Raw genomic sequence first — 17302 nt, 5'->3', positions numbered from 1 at the left:
TACACTAATGCTTGGGTGGTGGAATTGTGAACTGGAGGACAATATAGAACTATGCCCAAAGGTTTATAAAACTGTGCATACTGTTTTGCCAAACAATTCCACTATTAAATCTATATTACAGAGTGATCAAAGGAAAAAGGGAAAGAACCTATAAGGGGAAATATATATATATATATATATGCATATATACATATAATCTCTTTTTGTAATGGCAAAGAATTGAAAATTGAGAGGATTCTTATCAGTTGGGGAATGGTTGAACAAGTTGTGGTATATTAATTATTAAGGTGCTATAAGAAATAAAGCAGATGCTTTCAGAAAAATTTGAGAATACTGATACAAATTGAAATAAAGTGAAAAGAGCAGAACCAGGAGAACTTTGTATACAGTAAGAGCAGTATTTTATGAATAATAAATTGTGAAAGACTTTGCTACTCTGATCAGTACAATCATTCACAGTATTCAAAGGACTCAGGATAAAAAATGTTATTCATGTTTAGAGAGAGAACTGATAAACTCTGAGTGCAGATTGAAGTATTTTTTTCCTGATTTTTTTGGCAACATGGCTAACATACAAATAGGTTTGTCATGACTTCACATTTTAAATATAATGTACAATATTGATTGCCTTCTTAAAGGGTAAGCAAAGGGCTGTAAGAGGGAGAGAATTTGAAACTCAAAATTTTTTAAATGTTCAAAATAAATTTACCATAAACTAGAAAAGGGAACTTACTACCTATCATACACACACACACAAAATAGGAGAGGAATTTATGAGTCAACAAGAGATAGAGAACATTGTGAAATGTAAAGTGGATAATTTTGAATACATTATATTAAAAAGTTTTTGTATACATAAAGCATGCTACTAAGATTACAAGGAAAGCAGAAAATTATGTGTGGGGGTGTTGTAAACAGTCTTTCATCTAGAGGTATAGAGAACTTTATCAAATGTAGAAGAATAGGCATCATCCCCCAATTGATAAATGGGCAAAAGATACAAACAGATAATTCTAGGATCAAGAAATCAAAGCCATATATAGGCATATGAAAAAATTCTCTAAATTACTACTGATTAGAGAAATGCAAACCAAAACAACTCTGAGATATCACCTGAAATCCATCAGACTGGCTAAAATGACAAATGCTGGAAGGAGGACAATGGGGATACAAATTCACTGTGGTGGGACTGTGAACTGATTCAACCATTTTGGAGTTACACCCAGAGAGTTACACAATTATGTTTGTTTCCCAAGGAGATGTGGAAAAGAGGAAAGTAATCCATATGTTCCAAAATATTTATAGCAACTCAATAAGGTAAAGAATTGAGAATTGAGGTGATGCCCATCAATTGAAGAATGGCTAAATAATTCATGGCATATGATTGTGATGGAATGCTTCTGCACCAAAAGAAACAATGAACAGATTGATTAAAAAAAAACAAACTCTGAAAGAACTGTACAAGGTAATGAAGAGTGAAATGAGTAGAACCAAGAAAATATTGTATACTGCCACAAAACCAATATTGGAAGAATAAACTGTGAATGTTATCTCCAGAAATTGAGTGGAAAGGTGAACAGAAAAAGAGAATTTATACATAAATGTACATATTCCTGTGATGTCCTCTTTGATGTAGAATGAGTGGGGAAGGTTTGGGACACTTGTGGATGGGATTTATTATATAGATATTAAGAAAAGTAAAGTAAACATATAGAAGACTTCTGATTTCCTTTGTGTACTATGTCCTTTTTCTTTGTATATGGAAATGCTTGTTTTGTTTGATTTTGTAAAATTTGGAATAATAAAAAAATTGCCAATTTTCTTGTTTTTCATTTCTCTTAATAAATTAGTGATTTGCAGTTTATTTTATATAATTAATAATGTGTAGTTATCTTAAAATATGGGTTCATATCCTTTCACCTCTTAGAACCTAATCTGTTAGGTTATGATTCTTGGTCTCAAATATTTGAGTTAATTGTTTATATTTCAGGATTATAAGATTTTTCTCAGATGTTTTTTGTCAATCAATAGTTTTTTTTCTCTCCCATTCCTATAGAAGCATTCATATATTAATGTCAAATCTTTTTATTTCATTTCATTAAAGTATTTTTTTTATTTCTTGTCATCTCCTCTATCCTTTGCATTGTTAAGAATTTTTCCTTAGGCAAAACTGTGACATGTACCTTTCTTTTTTCTCCTTTTTCTTAAAAGGATATCATTTTTTTTTGTATTCAGGTCACATGTACATCTAGAACTTATTATAGTATGTAGTGTAAGATGTTTGTCTAAAACTTTTTCTTGCCAAATTGCTTTCCAGGTTTCTCAAAAGTTCTTGCCACCAGAGATTCCTACCCCAAATAGTTTCTAGATTTTCAGTTATCCATACCTGGGCTCCTAAGTTTGTTTGTAATTCTTACTTATTCAGTCTGTTGTGGTCATCTATTTTTCAATTTTTTTCCTTGCTGGTTTATCTATTTGGAATCTAGATTTATACTTAGGCTTCTCTCTGAACGTTTTTATCATTTGTTATTTTCTTTGTATTCCCTATAGAATATCTCTATCTTCTTTCCTCCTATTTTGTCCCTTCCCTTTCATTGCTGTGGCATATCTCTTTTATCCTACATAGAACTCCATGCATGAACATACTCCTGAGTCTCCTTGAATTTGGGGCTTTAACCATGTATTTGGTTTCTTACCTAGAATATATTCTATAAGGCAAAGTATGGTTCCAGTTAGTTATCTAATGAGAACCCTTTCTCTTCTGGCCAGCTCTATATTTCCGCATCATTCACAAATTCCCATAATTACATTCCCTTATTCTCATGAAGTAGAACACACTGAAAATCATCTGTCTCTTCTGGAGTTTGAATATTAGAGGTGAAAGATCAGATTGTATCACTGCTACTGGGGAACTAGGTCAAATCTCCCACAGACAGATCCTAAAACACTGAAACTGGCTACACCCATCCTACAGGATAGGCAAAGGGCATTTTCATATTTTATGGACTACATAAATTTAGTGCACATTTCCTTCTTTTCAGGTTTTTAGACTCTAGTCTTTCTTCTTGGTAATCCTGTGATCCTCCTAGATACATTTACAAAAGTCATGTGAATCTGTCCTTATTCTAGGAACTATAGAAAAAGTATTCCCTGACAAGAATATTCACTATGTCCTTTTATACCTGTCTTTGTAGAATTAGGAAATCTAAATTGTTGTTAATCAGTAGGAAAAAATATCCAACTTCACTAGTGACCAAGGACCTCAGTATCCTTACCTGTAAAATTCAGTGAATTGCCTTGATTATTTCTGAGATCCTACCTAGTTGTATATCTATGATCCTATCATCCCTTGATTCAACAAAATGTCAATTAGAGCAATTATGAGTTCTCCTTCACTTCCATAAAATTGACAAAAATAATAAAAAAGAAATGTAATTCGATGCTGATGGAGACGAAGAGACATAGGTATAATCACTGACTACTGGCAGGATTGTAAACTTGCACAATCATTTTGGAGGATAATATAATACACTGTAAAATGTATAAAAATAATCATAATCATTGATCCAAAAATTCCATTCTTGCAATGAAAGTACTATCAAGAATAACAAGAGAAAAAAGGATTTGGTTCAAAGATTTGTATAGCAGTTTTATAGGTAATTTCAAAAAACTCAAAGCAACTTAAATGTACAACAATAGGAAATAGATTAAATAAACTATAAAGCATTGATGTAATAGGTTCCTACCTTCGTTTTTTTTTTTTTTTCATTTTTTTCTTTTTCTGTCATGGACCTCAATAGCAGCTGATGAAGCCTATGAATCATTCTATGGATAATGGTTTTGAATGACAAGAATAAAATATGTCTGATTATAAAGGAAACCAAATACTACTGAAATGTTAACAACAATTTTTAATTTTGAAATCTTTCAGGTTAACAATTCCATACATAAGGGAATGTTAGAAAGTCAGTAGGACCAATAAAATCCAAAACAACCTTTATGGAAAAATGAAAAGTGAGCAGAAAAAGTAGGATAGCAATCATGCTATTATCAAATTAGAAGAAAAAGTAATAAGAATTAATAGACAGAATAATGATGGAGAATCAGAAGGTAGAACTGATGAGGTGACATGACATTTTCTACACTGACATTCAATAATATATATGCTAATGTCTCCTTAACAAGTTAAGTTGATCATAATGATGTTCAACATTAAGTTTTTAATAAGATGTTTAATAAAAAAAAATCCATCTAACTTGTGCTAAACTGCTGACATCAAACCAAGAGTAGTAATCGACCTGCTTAACTTAGTTGTGTTGAGTATTTCCATCTCAGTATTCTTTTTCATTGGCTAAGCATTCCAAGAATCCAGCATCTAATTTTCCATCATTAGAAGAATTGCATTCCACCTGGAGCTGCCATCTTCCTTCACTAATGTCCTTCTCTGAAAGATCCATAATGGCATGGATATGACCCTGGGTTCCTGACAGACAAGGTCAGCACAACACAAGCTGTGGGAGGTCCTTTCCCACTTAGTTAGAAAGCCTTTGAAGAATGTGAGAGGACCCACAAAACTGAACACCTGCAATGGTGGATCCCCAGGGTGCTCTACCTCTCTCCTCCGTAATTTTGCTTCTTAGAATTTGGCACTATCAAGTGCCATTCTTCCTCCAGTGAGAAATGTAAACAAATCAAAATCATTGCCTAAATAATAGATACATTAAAAAGTCAGAACTTTATCTCCTGATTAGGATCATCACTTATGGGAAATTTATTTTCTTTCTACTATGGAATGTATCTGTGAGTCAGTATTTCACATGTAGAATTTCAAGGCAGGGAATGAGAAGTGGGAGCCTATGAGGTCTTTGATTCCTCATTTGAGATACTAACCCAGTCATTCACCTGACACATGCCATATAATGAACATGTAACTTATACATGTTAGTTGTTTCTTTTTTTGCTTTTGCCTCTAAAACCAACTAAGAAGTTTTGATCATTTCCCAATAACTTCACAAATAAACTGTCCATATGGACCAAGCCAGTCCCATAAAACCTAGCCTAAGAAATAAGAATCATCATTTCCTTTTTTTTAGTCAACTTTGAGTAAATCACAAAACATTTCACTTTCCTTGTACTCGTCTCTCTCTCTATTTCCAGTTTCTCCATAAACAAATAAAAGGTAATGATTTTAAAACAACAACAATGAATCACATACTATTGACTCCCTGAACCCCATGGAAAACCAATACAGTTGAATTTTCATTAAATATATTATAAATCATATGGAAAACAAATTGTCCCCCATGATCCCAAGACATATATCCAGAAGTAGAGGGAGTCGATAATACTTTGTTCACTGATCATCTTCCTGGAACCCCAAAAAGGAAGGAGCATCTCTAACACAAGTCAGAGATGGGATTTTTCCTATAATGAAAATAAAGGAAAGCTGAGAAATCATCTTTAAAGCTTTTCTACCACCACCTCAATCTTGGCAACTGCTGGCCCAATTTTAATATGCTTTTGAAGGCCCCAGAAATGCCAGTCTACTCTCTAATCATCTCTAAAGAATATACTATAAAATATGTTTTATACCTTAATCTTATGCGTAAGATTCCTTTTCCCCTCACTACTGCAGACTCAGTGGTACCACTCATTTGATAAGTTATATACCACCAAATAAAGAAATGAAAATGATTAGGAGAAGATTTATATGCCTCATCATTTTGAAACTCTTTGATCTTGGGGATGAGAATCCCAATTTCTGGAATGACCATGATTTCAGAAATGGTCATATGTTTATTATTTGAGGACCAACTTTTTATAATAGGTCGGTTTTAAATTTCAGAAATGAATGGGAAAAAATTAGTGTGTGTTAACTATGCATAAACCACTATGCTTAAATAGGAAAGATGCAAATAGCTACTTTTTGTATAAAGCCAACCTCTGCTCTAAAGGAGATTGTATTTTTAAAGTCAGATATGACAGGCAGAAAATGAAATACAGTCCCATGCTCCTTATATCCAACTACAAACGACTGACAAGAAGTACATACAGAAAGGATGCAAGGATATGTGTGCTAATCAGCTTCATAGGGCAGCTCGTATTTCAACTACTCATTATAGATTCTTAGAGGCAAACACAGGTCAAGGAAAATCAGCTTTGCCTCCCAAAAGGTTAAAAACACCTTGCTCTAAAGGATTATATGTGTACAGTATAAAAGGATCCCTGAAACCATTTAGTCCAACACCTTCATTTTCAGATAAAGAAACAAGGATTTAAATAGATGAATGATTGAGCCAAGGTGATACTACTAGGGCATCATTTCTTTACCTGTGAAATGAGGATCTAATGAGTTGGACTCATTGACCTCAACAATTCTTTCCAGTCATAAATACATGATCCGATAACTCTAAACCATTTGCAGTTGTCAAGAGGCCACACTCTTTCTCGTAAATATGCTTGATATTTACTCATCCATCTGCAAATATAGCAAGCATTTTTTTTATTAAACACCAACTAAGAATCCGGCATGATGTTAGTTACTGGAAATACTTAATTGTAATAATATGCTAATCATACCATTAACTCAATATGAAAATAAAACAATATTGGGGAGGAAAAGAAGGCATTTTTCCATCTTTTAATTTGGTTGCTGAGTGGGCACTTTGGGTTAGAGAGAGCAGAAGGAAAGAGGCATAGTACAAAGTCAGCTAGTAAAGCAAACTGATATGGCATGATCGCTTCAGATGCACTGATATTTTAATTAAGAAAAGTGTCAAAATGTGATGTGCTGACTTTTCAGGTACCATTATTTCTTCTCTGCTCTGATTTCTCCACAAGCCAAAGAAATAAAAGACTGATTTAAAACAACAACAACAATAATGAATCATGTACTACTGACTCCCCTCATCCCCAGAAAAAAAACAAAACAAAACAAAACAATTTGGCTTATTTCATTAAATATATGCAAGTTACATGGAGTTAGACTTTTGGAAAATTCAATAATGCTTTTACTTATAAAATCCAAGATGATATTAGTAAAGGATTTAGATTATATTTCAACCCTTGAATGGGTGTTTATTATTTTGAGATGGGAAAAAAATTGGAATGGAGATCAACAGCTGACCATCTCCTCACCTATAGCAAAAAACAATTAGAAATATTTTCAGTGTCTTTGAGCCAAAAAATGTGACATCACCTTAAATTTTGATATTAAATTTTTTTATTAATGATTCATTCATTTAGCAATTATTTATTAAGTACTAATATTCCTTATTTTAAATTTAAATTTTAAATGAAACCATATATTTTGGGTATTGTACTAGACTTGGGGATAAAAAATAAAATAGTCCCTGCCTTCAAGGATATATATATATTATATTATATTATATTTTATATTTTTAATATATTTCATTGAATAATTGTGGTGATTGGTTGATATCTATGTAGTACTTGAAAATGTATATATATCATCTCATTTGAATCTGCTAACAACTCTTTGAAATAGATACAACATTTATTATCTTGACAGCTATGCCAATAAAGAAACAAACTTAAAGAAATTGTGATTTGTCTGTTGTTAAAAGCTAATTAATTAATAATGCCTAAAGCAGGATTAGGACCCAGAAGCCCTGACTCCATGTCTATCATATTTTCTACTGTCCCACAGATATATTTTTGATTGACCAAAGCTGTATGTATGAAGATGATACCACATTTTTCTTTTTTCTAATGATATTGCAACTTGGGACTCAACATTCCAGGAATAATCAGAGAAGTGATGATTAATGGATTTCCAAAATAGTGAAAAGGTAGAATCGTCCCATCTCATGATGAAGATCAAATATTTTCTATGGGAAAACATGCATTCCATAATGAGTGAGGGGGCCAAGAAAGGAGGTGACCAAGATTTGGTACATAACCATTTTGATAGTCACATTAAAATGGTTAGTTTCAATGAGCATGATGAGATAATCTCTCAACTAATGTCCTGTTTCTTTTTTCTTCTTCAATTGCAATTCCCTCAACTGTCATTTTCCATCCCCCTTTTGAGATGTTACTACATATAGTAACAGATGAATTTTTCTCATTTATGAATTTCATAATTCATATTATCAAGTATCCAGATTCATATTATCAAGAGTAGAAAGGCATAAAGTTTATATATTACTAAAGGGTGGAAATATCACTAGGATTTTCCCTTTTGTGGATAAGTTTAAAAAAAATCTACAAGAAAGTTTCAAAATGGGTTTGCAACATTTCAGAATACAAAAAACACAATTACTAAGCTACACATTTAGATCTGCTTCACTACTATTCTCATGCTAAAGTCAATGAAATGCCTAAAGATCATAGGTAGAATCACAAGTTCAGAGTTTAAACTACAGTGTGGTGAGCTGAGTTTCTCTCCAGGACCTCAGTTTTAGAAAGCCACTTTTGTATTTCTTCATTAGTGAGAAACCATGAAACTCTGTACCTAGTTAGTAAAAGTAATAAAATAGGAAGCGACTAAATGATAGAGTAGGATGGGCTCCTTCCTAGCCCAATATCTATCAATTAAGGGAATGATTAGTGATAATTTACCTGGGGTAAAAAAAAAAGTGTTTAGTTAAATGGACTTCAACAAAAGGCGTCTTTTCTGACACTATATATCAGTGTTTTCTTTCTGAGAAACTGATATTCTACACAGTCAGGCAGAAGAGAGGTGCTTAAAATATGATCGCTGACTTGATTTACTAGATAGCTCTCTTTAAGAAATAAAAGTCATTAAGAAATGAATATGATGATATAAGTAAATGTATTTGATGAGGTTCCTGAGAAAGGGAATATTGGAAAGAACAAAGAATATTTCAAAGAAAACTTTTAAATTTCAAAAATAGAATCAGAGGAAGAACTAGTCTTCATCAAAATATAAATCAATAAGAAAAGGACACATGAGACAGTTACAGAGAGAGAACTGTTGTATTCAGGGCACATAGAATAAAGGGGAAGTTCATGCTACTAATGCCAGAACACCATCAGTGTCTCCTGGTGATGTCACTGAGCTGCTCTTTTTGGAGTCTGTCCCTCCTGGGTGTGGTAGCTTCCCTGGACATATTGTGTGTCTTGCCTTATGGAACTGGTGGAATTTAGAGGTCTTTCTCTGGATGCTTCCTGGTATAACCTTCTGGGAGGACCTCTTTAATACATTCAATGCATCATCTCCACTTTAGCCTACAAAGGTAAATTGGCTCATATCTTTACTTGTTAAGGGTCAATAGTTTTTTAGTTTGTTTTGTTTGTATCTACCAGACCCACATAACAAAAGCCCAGGCAGTATCTCATCATGCTGAAATTGCTTTTTTTTGTTTCCTACTTCTAGGGTACCGACATTTATCTAATTTAAGGTTAGGAATTACGTAGCACCCTTCAGGTTTATGCAGAATGTAGATGAATTTCAGTTAGAAAAAAAAAGGTAAACTGAGTAGACCAGGTGATTGTTCTCCACATATTTTGAATAGGTAACTGTCTTTAATATGCACATCTGGCAAAAGCAAAGGACTGCTCAAAAAAAAAAAAAAGGAAAATAAAGCTGACTCAATGATGTATTTTGACAAAGAGAATCCCTTGATATATCCCTTCACTCATAGTCATTTTTTCTTAGAGTGAAACATATTCCATTACATTCATATTCTACTATTATTTAGCCTTTTCTCAACCAATGGCCATTGATTGTCATTCTTAGGCTTTCATTCCCATTAAAAGTATTTCTAAGATTATTTTAGAAGATGTATAATCTTTGTTCTTGCCATTTACCTCAGTGGAGTATTTGCTTAGAATTGGGATCACTAAGTCCCAAGATATAAACACTTTTATTTTGCATAATTCTAAATTGTTATCTCAAACTTTTGACCAAATCATAGTGCTATGATTTATATTAATTACTTTAATTAGTTAATGAATATTAATACTAATATCAAAAGTAGCCATAATAATGATGCTAAAAATAACAGCCAATATTTATATAATACATTTGTTAACTCATTTGATATGAACAATCCCAGTGAGGGAGGTAATATTATTATTTCTACTTTACAGACAAGAAAACACATTGATAAATAAGTGTCTAAGATATAATTTAAACTTAGATCTTCCTAATTTCAACTCCAGCACTCTAACCACTATGGCACTTACTACTGTGCTTCTTATCTCTGTGTTAATATGCTTGGTTTCTGAAATAATAGCTCTTTCATTTTATAGAGGAAGAAATTGAGGCCCAGATAGATTAGATGATGCGTCCCTTATCATGGAAGTTGTAAAGAGTAGAGAACCCTCAAGACCTCAAGCTCCAAATCTGTTGCTTTTTGCTTAGTTTAGTACAGGTATGTCATATTATATTAAGAAAGGTAGAGGGATGATCAATGAATAAAAATTCCTTCTAACAATTTTCATCCCATAAGAGTTTAGTATAAGTCTGATTCATCATCAATACTTAACAAACTACCAAAAGGCCTTTGGTATAAAATATTACAGTTGCTTTCAATGTTTCAGATGCATTATTGAGAGTTACACTCAGAAATAAGGAACAATTGACCATCAAAGACTCCTCCACAATGGGCAGCTTAATGGAAGCCTAACTAAAAGCAGGCCAGTGGAGGACCTTAGAAGGCTCCCTGTCCAAGGCAAGGTAAAAAATAAACTAAATGATGGCAAAATCATGGGAGGAAAAAGACATCATAAAAGAACTAAAAAATAACTTCAAACAAGCTCAAATAGGCTATATACATGTCAGCATACAAGAGTAAGAAATTTAGTCAAACGCCTGTACACTTTGTCTTTACATCATCTGCAAACACTGCACATAAGTTGTAGAAGATAAGCTTTATTATAGTCTTGTATTATCTTTCTGGTTCAGCCTTCCCCCCTAATTAACCTTGCCTGTTAACATTTACAGATTATTTCTATGAAGAAAGTTAATGTGTGTCTTTTGAGCACAATTAAAAATATTCCAAGAAACTTTTGGTCTCACTGAAGGTGTTTTGGTGGTGTCAGTTGCAACCCATCTGCCATCTTGTCCCTCTTTTCCTATATAGGCTTAATAGATGATCTACCTAAGATTTGAGGTGTTATAGATAACTTCTGGAAAAAGATGGAGAACAGCTTGAGTGACAGATCGTTGGTTATAGAACTTGGAATTTACCCAGATGGCATGAGCCAAGGGCAAAAGACAGTTGAGAGCACCTCTATAAAAGCCCAGGGGCTCAGCCATTCTTGGTCTCAGACTTGAGAAGGGAATTTCTGGAGGAAGAGGGTGGAAAAGGGTAGGTAGGCCAGTAGACCTGCAGATCCAGCATCCATACCTTATTGCCACTAGAGGTTCATTCACCTGTTACTATACAGAGTTGAGAGAAAACAACAACACACCTGCCAAGAAGATTATGACTACCCATTTCTTTCCTTTGATCTAGACCATAGCAGGGTCTGACCAGGGTCCGTGAGGGGGAGAAGAATCTCCAGCGAAATACCAACCTGATGCTCATCGATTTAGCTTACCTTTAACTCTCTTTAGATATAGCATAGCCATTTGGAACACCTCTTTCCTTATCCTGATTCCTAAACCCTTTGAGCCAAAGCATTAAACCCTGCTTCAAAATTGATTCAAGTGAAGGCTGTCATTCCTTCCAAGGGGGCAAGTGAATAACTACAGCCAAAGGGGAAAGAAAGTTATCAACATGGCAGTCAGTTATGGTTATCCATTCAATACCAACAACTAGCCCATTACCAACCTTGATCATTTAACCTAACCCCAAACCAAGGAACCAGAGTGGCTGTTGAACAATATACACAGCTTCTCCCTCAATGACTTTGGCTTGGGCACTGTTAGTGGGTCAGGGGCTTAGCTGAGTTGATCATCCACAAGCCCTGGTGGTTACCAGCACACTTTGGTGGCTATCCAGGCATCACTATCCCTCTCAGCCTAATCCATCACCACCTGAGGATCTTGGGCCAGCCTGTCAGGCCCAGCTTAGAGAAGCACCTTCCTGTCTATCCTATCTTTGTGTATAACAGAGGGACCTTCCTCAAATTCTTTGAACATTGTAATGAATACTCCTGTAGTGCAAACACGTTTCATCCATTACACTCACTCTGGTTATATGACTGACTTATTTTTCTAGTCACAAACATCTTGGCTGACTTCATGTTCTCTGCACAATTCTTTGTATTGCATTGCAACCTTCCTAGACTCACCTTGTCCCTTTTCCACAACAACAACAACAACAACAAAATTTAAGAAAAGGAAGGAGGTAGGGAATAAGCCCTCAAGTAAGGTCTCCTAAGTTCCACATGCTATGTTAAGATCCTAGAAATACTATTTCACTCAATCTAAACAACTCTTCAAAGTATGTGCTGTTATTATCCTCATTTAATAGCAGAGGAAAATGAAGTAAATAATGGCCAAGGTACTTGTCCATGGTCCCACAGCTAGTAAGTACCTGAGGTAAGGTTTGAACTGAGGTTTTCCTGAGGTCAGACCATCGGTGTGCTGAACCCCCTAGTTGTCTAGAATAATAAGCACCTCTGGGTAACAGATTGCTGTGCTAAAATTTAGACAGTGTCTATTCCCTGGACTCATAGAACTTAGAATCTAGTAGGAAGATAAGCTATCAGTGCAAATAACTGGGGCAATTATTACATTTGTGTAAACAGGTATGAATCAAAGGGCTATGCGAAGGCTATCAGAGAAAATCAGGAATTAAAAGGGGAATTAAGGAAAGCTATCAAGAGTGTGTTGCATCTGAGGTATAATTTGAAGAATTGGTAGGAATTCAGCAAGGGAAAAGGAAGGACATTCCAGATCTACAAAATGATACAATTTAAGGTACAAAGATAGAAATTTTTGAGAAGCTTCTCAAAATTTGGATTTAGTGTAACATGATCATCTTTGTATATGTTGTCTATTCCCAGTAGACCGGAAGCTCCTTGAGGGCAAATATTTTCTTTCCATTTTTGCTTTTGTATACATAGGATCTGCCCTGATCAGATCATATCTGGGTAGGGTTTGGGTAGGAGGACTTGGATGAATTGAAGAAAATCCCTAGAAAGGCCATAAGGATGCTGAAGTGATGTTATATGGCAGTCATACAAAAGAATTGAGATATTTAACTTGCAGAAAAGAAGATACAAGGGGGTCATGAGATTCACCTGTAAGTACTTAAAAGGCTGTCACAGGGAAACCAGGTCAAACTTGCTCTGTTTGTCTTTAAAAGGAAGAACAATGAGCAGATTTTGCAAAGAATTAAATTTACTCTCAAATTTGATTTTTCAATTTGAATTCTTCTTTATCATCTAGAGTTATCCTCAAGTTGCAGAGGTTCTTTAAAAAGAAGCGGGTTGGGGCAACCAGGTGGCTCAGTGGATAGAAAGCCAGGCTTGGAGACTGGAGGTCATGAGTTCAAATATGACTTCAGTCCCTTCCTAGTTGTGTGGCCTTGGGCAAGTCACTTAACTAATCTCCTAGCACTTACCACCTGAAGTTGGTAATTAGTATGGATTCTAAGGTTCTTTTTTCAAAAGAAAAGAAGTAAGTTGTATCCTCATTGCATATCATGAAGGAGAGATTTGTGATGGCCACTTGCTGATATGGGACAGATGGGATTCCTTTGGAAGTGTGTGTGGCTGCTGAGATCATTTTCACCTCAAGGAATCTATGTATCAACACTACAGGGGCATATTCAGGTTTCAGCAGTTTCGACTTTTTGTTTACAAATTGAACCAATTATTCATGGGCTGGAAAGGAAAAACCTTTGCTTCCTGAAGTAGGTCTATTCAGTAACTGGAATAAATACCACTCTATTTACTGTAATCTTTTGAGTTAACAAAGATTAGAAAAAATGTCAAAGGCCCTAGTGAATATTCAAAGTGAAGGAAGAAAGTCACCATGAAAGTTCCAATAGGCCATTGGGCATCTAGCCTGATAATGTAATAGTAGCCACAAAGGCAGGAAATGAATAGAAGAAAGTAATTTGTTCACAGAGAGAGAGCAAGAGAGGAGACTATGTCTCAGAGAACATATTGGAGTGTAACCATGGTGATTGACCATTCAGAAAGGTTTTTAGGGGCCAACTTCATTCTTGGCTTCCAGAGATAGATTTGAGAAGGGCAAATAACTAGGTATGAGGTCCTTCTAGCATGTGAACAATGTGTTGTTGTTTTTTTCCTAAATGGCAGTGTTTCTGGGGAGAAAAATGACAAAATACAACTGCCCAGGATGTATGGCACAAACCCAGCAAGGTATAATGGAAAGAATGCTGGATTTGGGATCAGAAGAAGAGGGTTTATGTCTAGCTTTGTTATTTTCTACTTCTATGGGAGTACCTTTCCATGCCTGAATTTCTTCACCTGTAAAGTAAAAGGAGTTAGACTCAATGATTTCCAAGGACTCTTCCATTTTTATTGATCTCTGATTATCTTTAAAATCTCATCCAACTCAAAATCTCATACTAGACTTTGCCAAAAAAGCCAGAGATCTTTACCCAATAGGTGAGAATGCAGATAGGACATGATAACTGTCTTCGGTTTGGCTCTAGCTAGCAAAACTCTAGAAGTTAGGATTTTCAGAGAGGCAGACTGTGGTTCAGTGTTCATTGTTCAAAAATTAAATAGACTGGCTCAGGAGATAGTGGTTTCTTTCTTACCACTAGTGTGAATGTGAAGATCAGATGGTCACTATCAATTAGTAAGTATTAATTAAGTACCTACTATATGCCAGACATTGCCTTCTAGGTATATAAATAAAAAGGGGCATCTGTACTTTCAAATAACTTACTAGTCACAGAAAATAGGGGAAAGGTGAAGATCAGGTAGTTGTAAGGATAGATGACTTATGGGATCTCTGCTAATTCTGAGATTTTATAAAGCTAAGTGTTGTAGGGGATAGAGTGCTGGGTCTGGAGTCAGAAAGACTTGAATTCTAATCTGGCCTCATTCACTTACTAGCTGTGTGACCTTGGGCAAGTCACTTAACCCTGTATGCCTCAGGTTTTTCATCTGTAAAATGAGATGGAGAAAGAAATAGCAGACCAAGACAGTATCTTTTGTCAAGAAAACACCAAAAGGGGTCACAAAGAGTTATTTCATGACTGAAATAACTACACAACAAAAATAATTCCATGATCTATTTGTCCTAAAATCTATGTTCTAATGGTGGCTCCATCAATAGCTAAGTAAGTCACCTCTGGGCCTCAGTTTCCTTGTCTATGAAAGGTACGACTAGATAAGATTTTAGGAACTATCTTGTTCTTTCCAACACCAAAATTCAATGATTTAAAGAGAGGGGCATCATGGTGACTATAGTTTTCTAAAAAGCATAAAGCAAGGAATCCATTTCTGCTCATTAGGTTAATATACCTTTGAGGTTGGGGCTAGGTGATCCCTATGCTACTGGAACTTTAATGATAAAGTAATGCTTTCCACAGAGGAACAATATAACATTCTTTTACCTTAAAGGAGCCTTTATGTCAACATTAATTACTTTTACTCTAATTTTTTTTTCAGAAATCTTCCCTCACAAAGCTCTTAAGCCATTTGAAATCATATTAAACTCATTGAGTCCTTTAGATGTATCCACAGAATACATCCAAAGTACAAGAATTAGTATCTAATGATTTCCTGAATATAAGATGACTTGCACGGAACTATTTTTGTTTCTTCAGACATAAAGCCCAAGAGATGAGCTCAACAGGAAAATCCCTGAGAGTGAATTTCATAATCCATGGATTCCAAGGTATTCTCGGTGTTTTTTTGCTATGAATTATTTACAGAGAGAAAACAGAAAATCAATGGGGGCTGCTGCCATTCAGAAGTATGCTCTCAAAAACAATGAGTTGATAGGAGGAATTGTTCTGATGCACTGGATTCTCTCAAGTGTCCAAATTAAATTCAATTCCCATTAAATAAGGCCCGGCAATGTGTGTAAATTACTGGGGAGACAAAGATGCTTTTACCATGAATAGCCTGCAATGTACTAATGATGATCAAGCATAGGTGCTGATTTAATAAATACTCATTGGTCAAGACTGTCTCATTGCATTCAATAAAAGTTTAAGTTCCTACTAGGTGTTGATGACATGAAGACATATGTGAAGTAGTCTCTTTTTCAAAGGATCTTAAGGGATACAAATGTGATAAAAGGCATATTTGGATTAGTTCAAAAGTGAAATTTAGATCTACTCGTTAGTCATTTTGGCAAATGTGTAGAAAAAGATTGGAATAGAGAAAGATTTGAGAAAGAAAGAGCAACCAGGAGGCTATTTCTACAGGCCAGATAGGAAGTTAGGATGGTCTGAATTAAGCTGGAGGTTATATAAATGGGGAAAATGGGATAGCCAGGAGAGATAATGTAAAAATAGAAATTACAAAAATTGCACAAGATGAGAAGCATAAATTAGATGCAATCTGATCAGATGTAGTAAGTAGTCACTATTATTAAATCTCAATTGGATGCCATTGAAATATTTTATCCTGAATATGTCTGAAATTGGATTAATTAACATCTCCATTACCTCAAACCCACCACTCAACCAAATTGCTCCATTTCTGTTGGCATCAGCATCCTTTCAGTTCCCCTCATTGACTCATCCCCATCCTTCAACACTCCCAACCAAACAGTAGGCAAGTATTAGACTTTTACTGACACAACATGATTTACATGTTCTCTCCACTCATCACTCTATTTGAGACACTCATGATCATTCACCTACACTTTTGCAAAAGCCTCTAATTGATTTCTTTGTCTTTCCATTCCATTCTTTACATACCTGGTAAGTGGATACTGCTAAAGCACACAACTGACTCTCATCCTCATTTCTTTCGTATATACTTTGTTTTTGAGTATACATTGATTTTTCTCCAGTAGAATGCAAACTCCTGGAGGGCAGAATCTATTTCTTTTTTGGTTTTGCTTCTCCAATGTCCAACACAGTTCTGTGTATAGAGCAGATGTTTAATAAATGTTTTATGAATTGAATTGTGTAGAATTAATACATCTCTATTGAATTACCTTCAAATGGTGCTCCCTTTTGAACACATATAATGAAATACGATAAAAATCTTTATTGAGAAAGGCTCAACATCTACTTTAAATTCAAAGCACAATATATGCAGAGTAAACACTTATCAAATATTAAAGTAGAAAATTGGTTCTATAGTTTTTACCCATTATTCTAAAATTCTTTGGTTCCACTGTGAGAAATTGCAATACTTGAGAATACATAAAATAATCCAAATGGCACTTTATAACTGCAGTGTGATTTTTGGGTCATAT

The 17302-nt window shown here is 34.7% G+C and overlaps 1 protein-coding gene across 1 annotated transcript in view; it reads right to left on the bottom strand.

Moving 5' to 3' along the window:
- Positions 1–17302, bottom strand: part of CTNNA3 (catenin alpha 3) — a 2010564-nt gene that overhangs the window by 1175006 nt on the left and 818256 nt on the right. The gene's annotated exons all lie outside the window — the stretch shown is intronic.

The sequence above is a fragment of the Gracilinanus agilis genome, chromosome 2 (assembly GCF_016433145.1).
Source record: "Gracilinanus agilis isolate LMUSP501 chromosome 2, AgileGrace, whole genome shotgun sequence".
Classification (NCBI taxonomy): Eukaryota; Metazoa; Chordata; class Mammalia; order Didelphimorphia; family Didelphidae; genus Gracilinanus; species Gracilinanus agilis.
The sequence above is the reverse complement of the archived record's forward strand: the minus strand, read 5'-3'. Positions and strand labels throughout refer to the sequence as shown.